Raw genomic sequence first — 11028 nt, forward strand, 5'->3', positions numbered from 1 at the left:
ATGTCGGGGCTGTCTCTTAATATTGGATACTACTTCCCATCCAATGTAAACATTTTATTCCGAGAAAATATATTTCAAAATAGATTGTCATTGACGAAAGTTGTTCTGAAAAGCAGTTGTACTGAGAAACGCTTGATAAATAAAGGCTGGACCAGCAACTCACCAGAGTGTACTAGTGTATTGGGTTAACTCTTCACTATTCACTAATCTGTCTGTTTGAGCTACATTAACGCAAATTTGTGGTGAAAAAGTAATGTATCGACGTAATTTCAACTTCATACTACCAATAGTTGGCCAAAACTACCTTGTCCTACATAACTTTTTGGCCTTACAGTTATTTATAAATTTATATCTAAAGAAAATACATTGTCTTCTAGACGTTAACGCAGGACGTTAAGTGTGCAGGTAGTTAAAAGAGTTATGAACAATATCACAGAGTTAATGAGCTTAAATAGCACTGATAAAGTGATGTCTCTAGCTGCATCACAAACCTTATCAAGATGAATATTGCAAAGTTAAGTTTATATTTCCCTTGATGAAACTAAGATAAGCTATCCTACAATCCAGTTATGTTTTCGCCGCACTATGCAAGCCTTTGTTTTATCTTGGTAACAACAGTTTTGAGATTGAATTATAATGTAAGGATAATCTTATACAAAAACAATTAAAGCTTTGGCAGATTTTAGCCATTTTTACAATATCAAAGTCAAAATTATATCAACTCACTTGAAGTACCTTTGACAGAATTAAATACGTATAATACTCAATTGACTTAAGAATCGTAATAACAAATACAAATAAAATAGGTATTGTTCTGCTTTCTCTTACCAACTACAGTAAATAAATAACACCTTAGTAATCCTAGTAATCCTAAATATTACTCCTAAAAAAGTTATCTAAATAAATCTGGAAAGAAGTCATTTTAGTACTACAACTAAAAAAGGTTATCAGCTTTCGTTGATTATGAAGAAAAAGTGTAAATATTAGTTGGAAAGAGGATTTTAATTGTTATGCATCTCTAAGTTTTCGATCAAATAAGCAGTATTGTAGTATACTGTAGTTACGTTGGCCATCTATAATAAAGCTTTGGGCATTACAGTTTTAAGTGTGTTTAAACCTTGGAAATCGTAATAGATTTTGAGTGAAAATCACAATTTTAAACTAAGCCCAGCTTATTGGGGATCTTGACAATGTTATATTATCCCTGAGCTATGCATTAGGATAGTATTTTAAAGATACTGCACTCTTTATATCTATTTGTAAAAAAAAAACTTAATAATTTATTCACAAACACTTGACCAAAGGCAAGATTTTAATTAAACCCACAACTGGATTTATAAAAAACACAAACGTTAAAATCTTTCTATATAATATATTCTATTAAAACCATAGCATAAACTACATTCAAATATTTGCAAATAACCCATCAAAACTTTTGTAACCTATCTGATTAAAAAATCTGCCTAAATCCTCTAAAAATCGCTGAGAAACCATCGACATACTTGCGACCTCAAAGTTTCTCCAGGTTTCACATTTTCCTCGTCTTCTCTGTCATTAATCAAGCAGTGACGTCATCCATTGTTGCCTGATGTCGTCGACACATGGTGAATACATATCTAGAGGTAGGCGGCATATCGTATATTAGACAATTACCATGTCCTGCGTGTAATTAAATGTGTCTAATAGAAACCGTGACATTGAGTGTGAAGCGTCCGTGGTTAGCCTGGTGATTATTGCTCGCTGATGGTATCTTACATCGACAAGCAGTTTGGCGAATGTGTAGGGTGAGGAAAGAAAATGTTATTTTTTGTATGATGAATAAAACAATTACAACGCATGATAAACTTAAAATAATAAACAGAGTCATAGATAATTTTGTTATTAGTATTTGTGGAAGTGTAGCGTATACAATTTTATTTCCAAACTGATAAATTTAATGTTTTAGGAGAAAGGGTATCATAATATAATTATTTTTTTTATTGAGCTGTGAAGACTTGCATTTACAAAATTTCGTAAATAAACGGTTATTTGAAGATACGATTCATTTAATTTTATATCGTGTATGTATTGTTAACACACAACAAATCTTAGTCTTTCTTTAAATTACCTGACACTGTAAATTACAAATACTAACCATTGTGAAAGAGCATTAAAACCACCATTCCATTATATGTCTTAAAATTATACGTTTTCTAACTGAAAAATCACTTACTGTATACTAAAATTTAAGGTAACTAACCATTTGAAATGTTTCACATTGTTGCACTTTATAGTTTTTTTTGTTCGAAAATATCTACACGATTCAATAAAAAGCATTACACCTGTCAGAGGAACTAATAGTAGATTGAAAAGATCCCCCATAGCTGTATAATCTACATTTATTAGATTATCAAATTACCACTAACCACTTATTAATTTTGTTTATTTTGCTTTACAAACCATCGCAATGCAACATAACGATCTAGTTTTTGAGGACCCACTTCTTGTCCTCAAAAATTAAAGTGAACATTGTAAATATTATTTTTTTAAATAAATATTTACTTTGCATCTACGTAATATTATGTAACCAAAATCTAAACCTGGTTCAAATGATACAATATTACTTGCATCAACTGAAAATAAAAATATAAAATGAGGCATGACATAATGGTGTGCTAAGAGCGCATCTCGTATTTTGCTGCGAGAGGGACTCGATTAATCACATACCCACAAATAATTTCTATCTTAAGCTACTTTTCAAACTAATATGATTATTCTATAAAACATTTTTCACTGACGCAGACATTAGTAAAAAATGTAGAATATTTGTATGTAGTTTTAGATTTAAAAGTTCCTTGTATAGTCCTACACAAAATGAAAGGTCGCTGGTTCGATCGTGAGAAAAGTGTGTAGCTTTTTGATGGTTCAAAACTGGACCCAGCTGTCCTTGATTAACAAATAGTCCTGCATGAAACATCTGGTCTTAGTCAGTAAAGCTACACAAGGCATCACACTCCATTTTACTTTAATCCTTTACTCATATTTGAGTTAAAATACACTCATAGGTGGCGTACCCATCTCATATGGCAATATTGTATTTATTAATGTAAATAATTATGAAATAGGTTGTCCGTAAAGAATAAGAACAATCTCACTTCTCCATGCGGACTGATGGTGATCGGTCCTCATACATTGAGTCCCCATCTCAATAACATACATCACCCGAATATGTTATGAATAATAATCATATTCGGAAATAACAATAAGTCCGGGAACGTATGCAAGGAAACCAGTGATTATTTCTCATTTAGGGGCAAATCACGTTTTAATTACCATGTAGAAATACGTGGGTGTGCCGAGGTCCCCGCCCCTAGCAGTCGTGGGCGCCACAATAATCTACTTAGCTCCTCATCTCCAATGTCCGAGTTGACAGTTTTTATTCCATTAGTTTTACATGGCGAGTTTTATTGGCCAAATTTATTTCGACCATTGTTCGTATTGTCGGCGGCGCGCCCGCCTGTCAGATACTGGAGTTATAATTGCAATGACTCATCCGCGATGTTTTATAGTAGTTGTGTGGGTTCTACATGACGTGAGGAATATTTTAAAACTTTACTACAGGATATTGTTTTTTGGAAACATGATACTTTTGTTTGAGAACATTTAGTGTTTGTTTAAATTGAGGATCGATCAAAAAGTGTACACATAATTATAATTTTGACAGGATTTTTCTGGCAAATGATTGCATGTCAAACTTTAATTAAATTTAAATTTATTTTAAACCATTTTTTCAACTGAGGTATCCACAATATTATCTTATGAAATGGGAATAAGTACTAAGGATCAAGTAAAAACTTGTTTTATCTTTTTTGTTTCTCAATTGCCATAAATTACCGTTGTAATTATGATAAGTTTTTATTACTGTAATTGTTCAAAGCAGAAAGATCTATTTCCTTAAGCAATGCAGATTTATTATATCAAAGCAATTATAACGACAAACAAGCTCATTGGTTTTCCAGATTAAAAAGGAACATAAAAATACCCTGCAAAGGTATAAACTTGGGGGGGGGGGGTTAAAAAAAGAGTTGCAACTATGTGTCTTTGCCATCAAAAAGCAGAAAAACAAGTTATATAAAAGTTATGTAAAAGTATTGGTTCACTTAAAACCTCCAACAATCAATTATTCTGTTTAACTATCTAATTCATTTAGATTTTTAGGTGATGCTTATTTTTTGTGAGTACATACATTCGAAAACACATCCAACTTACAGAATGTAATATTATCGTATACGGCATTATTACATATCAAATCGCAACCTAATCGGTCATTCCTATATTGAAAAACTATTTGTATTGGTAAAATCCGTTTTTGAACATAAACAAAAAAACCTTCACCACAAACCACTGAAACACCCCCGGATGCTAAGCACAGTCGAACATATTATTAAGCCTAACAACAGGTTAGCTTGACGACAGCCGCACGAACATCACATAGAAATATCCCAATCATAAATATTTGATAATCAAATTCCTCCCAATGTTCATTTCGTTAATTAATCGTGCGCGTATAATCTCAGCAACAATTCAACATATTTGAGCGCACAATTAATTAGTGTCAATGGAGGTTAAATGGTAAGCCTGGTGCATCATTTTTCATCAGCTGTAATGACGCTGGACCAGCTGAGGTCAAGGTCAGCTGTTCTGACTACCCAGTCACCCAGACTGAATCACGCTTCGTCCTGTCATGGTGAGTTTTAACCATGAAATAACAACAATTATATTTCAGTTTTTATAACAGATGCATTTAAAAACAATCAGAAAGTCAAACTATTTGAAGGAAAGTGGACCAAATGCGCTTACTACTAGGATACACACTTTTCTGTATTTTTATTTTTTTAATTGTATATTGGAAGTCTTGACAGTATTTAAAGCACTCATGTTGAAAATATTCAAGGATTCAGGTGTTTTTCAGGTATATTGAATGTGTGTTATTTCAAACACAATACAAATAGTGAAATTTAAATTTAAATAAATAAACATACTAAATTAATCAAGATAATCTATTTTCCCAAGTCATGTCACAATGTCCCTTGAAAAATATATATTTGATCTTTCAATTTTGAATGTTTTTTCTCAATTAAAATTTATTATTTTTCATTTCAACCGTAACCAAATATTCTTTTTGTATGTAAAACTGTTGCTTGAACTTTTCATTTCAAAAGGGAAAGCAACGTCATTGACAAACAACCCTGATTGAAAAATGTATTAAAGATTAATATATTAAAAGTAGTAAGCAACTGGTTAATTTTCAAGGTTTACTGGTTTTTATGGATGAAAGGGTTCATCTAAGATAAAAACACTTTATAATAACATTCTAAGATAAAATAACGTTTTGTTTATTAGCATTGTATTTGTAGTACTATTAGAAGGGATGGAAAATAACCCCTAATTAACCATAACTCTTTATATTTGTCTACGTATAAACCATACAAGTTATAAGTGCGTAACGCTAGACATATATCTGCAACAATGTTTGAACTCTGTGGCGAGGATCTGTTGTATTTGCCTTTACCTTCATGTCAACATAGGCTCTGACAGCCTCTCCATGCCTAAACTTGAAATGTTTATGATTAAGAAACCTGCCATGTACGCAACACAACTTTGATACTTCAACTGTTGTACTTAATATCAATTTTGAGTTAAAATTAGTTTACGAACAATATCACAATACTTGTGATGAGTGGGTGTTTTGAGTTGTTCTCGAAGATTAACCCGTTTTCTACTTATAGTAATTTTAAAATCACCACTGTTAAATTACATTAAATATGAAATAGTTAAGTATATCATATACACATTTATTATGAACCACCAGAACCCAAATCACACTTTCAATTAAACTCATGCCAAAAATAATTTACCTCTAGTTATCATGCTATTCATTTTATTTTTTTCAAAAACACTTTGGGTATTATACTTAACAAGGATAATTCAAATTTATTTTAATCTTAAGGTAGGTATATCACGGATTGTCAAAAGATAGTTCAATAGTAAATTTTAAAGAATAGACTTACTAATTAATTCACAATCTTTCCCCTCAATCGATTTGTTTTGTATTTTCTATTCATATATTTATTGCATTTAAATATTAATAATCGTTGAAGATATTTCACAATGGCCTTATTCAAGTTGGTCATCCAACTAATATATATATATATATATATATATATATATATATATATATATATATATATATAATATTATAAATGAGAAAGTTTGGATGTATGTTTGTGACAAGTAATCGCGAAAAATACTGGTCGGATTTGGCTGAAATTTGGCATGATGATAGCTCACATTCCCGATTAACATATAGGCATATTCTTATTTCAAAAATCCTTTCGGGCTCCACCCCAGTGGCTCTGCAGTTTCCCATGTTAACCTTATGAGTATTCATATTTAAAGGAAATTAAAGAAACTTAGCCAGCTGTTTCAACTAAAAGAGTTGGTTCTATGATATGCAAAAGCATTGAAAAGTTATAACATTTACCAACAGGGGGCAGCACTATTATTTTTTTTTTCATTATTTATAAACATGAAAAAATTTTTGTGAAATTTTGCGAATTTTTTATAATCTATCTTTCTCTATTGTGTAGTTGAAGTGGTAGAACATAATGGCTATGGTAGATGTGTAATACTTTTGTAATTCTATAGCATAACGTAAATTTTAGGAAGCTAATTCTGAAACCGTGTCTTCTCACAATGCAAACGCAAAGATCGAGTATAACTGCAATAAGCATTTTATACTTTTATGCTAACCCCGTACGAAGGAAGGGTACTCTGCTAGTATACAATAAATTCTATTTAAATCTGACTGTAATAATATTCTTGTATTAGAGCTATTGATGATTTTATTGAATAAAGTTCAACTTCAAATCATTTATTCCGGCTTGGCTTACACCTGCTTGGACCATTGATTAACCGTTAAAAAAACATTATTTTTTTCAATTTTGGTACAGCTACATGAGTAAACGTTAGGACAAAAGGTTATTTAATATGAATGTATGGGTTTTAGGCCAAAACCCAACTTATTCTTTGATAAGACCTTTAAGAAAGCAAAGCACAAAACCACTAATTCCTTAAGTAATTTATCCTTAACACATCATCCGAAAGGGAAACATTATGGATAATTACATTTATAATGAGAAAGGTGGCGAGATCCAGAGAGTGTTCTATGAAATTTGTTGTACGCTGGAATGTTGGTAACATCAACTACTGCAGTTGGCAATAAACTTTCCACGTGTATCCTCATGGAACGAAAACAAATTACTTTTAATATTGCATAGTTTTGCTTTAGCCACGTGGTTACACATTTTCCTGGTCACATTTTTAACCAGCTAATTTTGAAAAATTATTTTTAATTATTCTTATTTAAGTTTACAGAATGAGGATAAGTTGTTGATGTCTTACTTTGTTTTACGAAAACATGCCAGTTTAATATGTCAATAAAAATGTTTTTATATTCACCTCAGTAAAGGTTATAAGGCCGAATATAATTGTTGATTATTGATACTGTAGTAGACAGCCTGTTTCTATCGGCCAGCCGAAACCAGTAATATTGAAGAATTAAACGTGAAACTTCAATGAACATCTGACAAAAAATTGTACTAGCATTTTTAACACTGATTTGTTTTTATTTGCTATATTACTTTTTTGGGACAAAATGTTATAGTGAAAGGTTTTTATGGGGTAACCTTTTTTAGTTTGGAAAGAATTTAAAGAGAAAATCTACATTTTACAACTGCGCATTGCACACGTTTTTCCATTGACAAACGCATTCAGTACGTTACACTAATATTGTAACGAAGGGACGTGCGCCCGACTTGGGACGTGGTCACAACTTGTTTTGTGACAACATTTATTTCCCAAGATTATGTTTGTTTGAGACAATTATTATCTGAAAATATTTACTAAACAATAAAATAAAAACTATATTTTATTTCTCCATCATAAAGAGTCAATCAACTCAAGTTTGCAGTAGCATAACTAAAATCGTTTTCATAGACTCTTTTTTCTCTGGTTTACAATCGGATTATGGACAAACATTCAACTATAGCATTATCCGTTCACAGTTTAGCATTACTGAAACTTTGAATGTTAACTATAAAAATAAATAGAATACTAGGAGGGTGGAGTCCTAATGGAAATGACCTTTTTAGTTAACATTCGTCCGTTAGATCACAAGATTTAAATTGATGCCTCAATTTTAAAAATCCGTGAAGTATGACGGCTGGAAAGGGATGTAACAGGAAACCCTTATTTTATTAACTATATAGATCCATTCTACTCAAAACCTGGTTACACAGAAGTAGTTTAGTTAACAGATGTTTAATGAAGTTTATCAACAGTAAAAAATATGTCTTACTAAGGTATTCCATAGAACTAGGCCCTATAACAACTTCAACTATTACTTCAACTAATTTTTTAACATACCGAACACAGTGGTATATTTTATTAACTTTAATTTTGAACGTAAAATACCCTAGCTATTAATCTTTTTGATAACTTAGCCAACACATTATCTCAAAGCAGTATATTCTACTGGCGTATATTTTATAACAATAGACGTATCAATATAAGTAATAGCAAGTTAGAGAGATGATAACGATGAAATATCCGTTACAACCCCTGGGAATCGCGGTGATGACAGCAACCTGATCGTTGCGTTGATGAAAAACTAATTTGGGGCTTTACATCGTGTATCGTTCCCTGTGTGTTCATCAACTAGTTATGCGTCGTTTGAAGTTGATTATTGTGAACGAGGAGTATGATAAATAGAGAGATTCATTAAAAACAGTTTTTATATTTAAGATATTACATAAGAATTTATAAGATGTTACATTTAAGATACAAGATGACAATTATTTTTCATTATGTAAGGGATGGTAGAATTTTTAAATAAACAAAGTACTTGGATCAGCAAATTATATTATGAATTTTAGTACTCTGCACCTTTTTGGTGGGTTTATTATTAATTAACACGGTCGCTTCTGAGCGTCACATATATGCGACGCCGCGGTCATTGCCAAAGACCGAGGTATACATTTGAATCTTACATACGGACCGGCTGTCACTTGGATAACGGTACACACAGACCACGGGCGAAAACCTTTAAAACAGTGATCATTTACATTGTAATACGCTACAATCGTGTTTGTAAATAATATATTCTTGTTTTTTTTTTTGTTTTTTTGTATTTTTTATAACCTTCTGTTATGTCACATATTTGCGACGCCCGGTCTACAGCGAAAACAATAGTGAAAATTATCACAGTTTTCTTGAAATAGACCAAACGTCGCATATATGCGACAGTTTATTTATTTTTTTTTTTTTAGGTGAAAGTAGGTAAAACAAAAACAGACTATTCAAGAACAGTTTATTCAAGAACAGTTTATAACGGAACAAATATAAAAGCTACATAGGATAATGCAGCACTCATACTTCATACATACATACAGTGTTGCAGAAAAGTAAAGACCAGTTTTTCCAACTATCATATGACGTCACCAATCATCATATCCACAGACCAAGCGACGCAGCTGTGCGTCAGACATCTCTGTAGACCACTGCAGTGAATTCAGTGCCTTCAAATAGACCGTTACAAAGATATAAGCATTTTAATAACATTGGAACCCTGACGCAAATATGCGACGGCAGTCTATTTTAACGTGACTAGCCGTCGCATATATGCGACTGCAGTCTATGGGTAGAAACCGGCCGTCGCATATGTGCGTCGCTGGTCCATGTGAATAAAAAATTTCGTACTATTGCAGTAGCAAACGTGTTAAGCAACTTTTTCGGAGGGAGAATTGTAGCTTCTACCTTCATAAAGTGCAATAATAAAAAAGGGGTATGATTAAAATTTATGAAGATACATTTATAGACTTATCATAAGGCAATATTAACTATTGGACAATAGGCGAATGACTATACATTGTCTTAGTACCACTATCTTTTATATACAGTTCTTAATATACTTTTGAAAAATCTTTGAACTGTTATACTATTGTTTGTTTCCATACGTGTTATTTATGTTTATCCATTTTTATATATAAAAAATTATTTCTGTTATTAAACGATAGGAAGGCGAAGAACAAACTAATTGTCACTGCTATAGCATAACCTTGAAATAAATTACCAAATCAATCGTAAAAACTTGGTTACGTGGGGCTGAAAAGGGATCTTACAGAGACACCCCTTCTTGTCTTATCTTTTGAATAGAACAACGTAACAACATTGGAAATTCGTCAAAACCCATCATGAATATGTTTGACAATCTATAGGCTTTCTTAAGTTGGTAGAATGTACTAATACCCACCACTAAAACATATAAATTATCTAACACGTTCATACGGTTATTAACAGTTACTTTGTCGAGTCCGATCACACGGACATCAACGTCACGGTTTCTATTAGACACATTTAATTACACCCAGGACATGGTAATTGTCTAATATACGATATGCCGCCTACCTCTAGATATGTATTCACCATGTGTCGACAACAATGGATGACGTCACTGCTTGATTAATGGTATGTGAGTATTCAAAAGTGATGAGAGGACAGTTATATTAAGAACTTAGGCTCGAGAAAGCACTTATTTTGTGGGAATCATCTATGTGGATTTGAGAGTTTGTGTGATAGTTGTTTATAATTTGACGACTTCTTTGCTAATATTGATTTAATATATCTAAACCAAAACCTTTGTAAGTTTATTTTTAGTTAAGATAGTAATTACTATAAGTCATATTTATTTTGTCCTAGAATAGTTTTTACATTACTTTAGGCTAAGTATCAATGTTATAACTTACCTAAATTCTATCCATTGGTGACCCAGAACCCTAGACTCGGGACCTTGGGTACTGCAGTCCCGAGTTTAACCAATAGACCAGCTCGCTCCTCGAAATCACCATATTACATCTCTGTTAAGATAATGTTAAATTATTATATTTATCTAGCATGATATTGTGAGTCAAGATGGATTCATTAATATTA

This window comes from Macrosteles quadrilineatus, unplaced genomic scaffold, assembly GCF_028750875.1.
Source record: "Macrosteles quadrilineatus isolate MER2022 unplaced genomic scaffold, UCM_ALF_1.0 Scaffold_4__1_contigs__length_99947679, whole genome shotgun sequence".
Lineage (NCBI taxonomy): Eukaryota > Metazoa > Arthropoda > Insecta > Hemiptera > Cicadellidae > Macrosteles > Macrosteles quadrilineatus.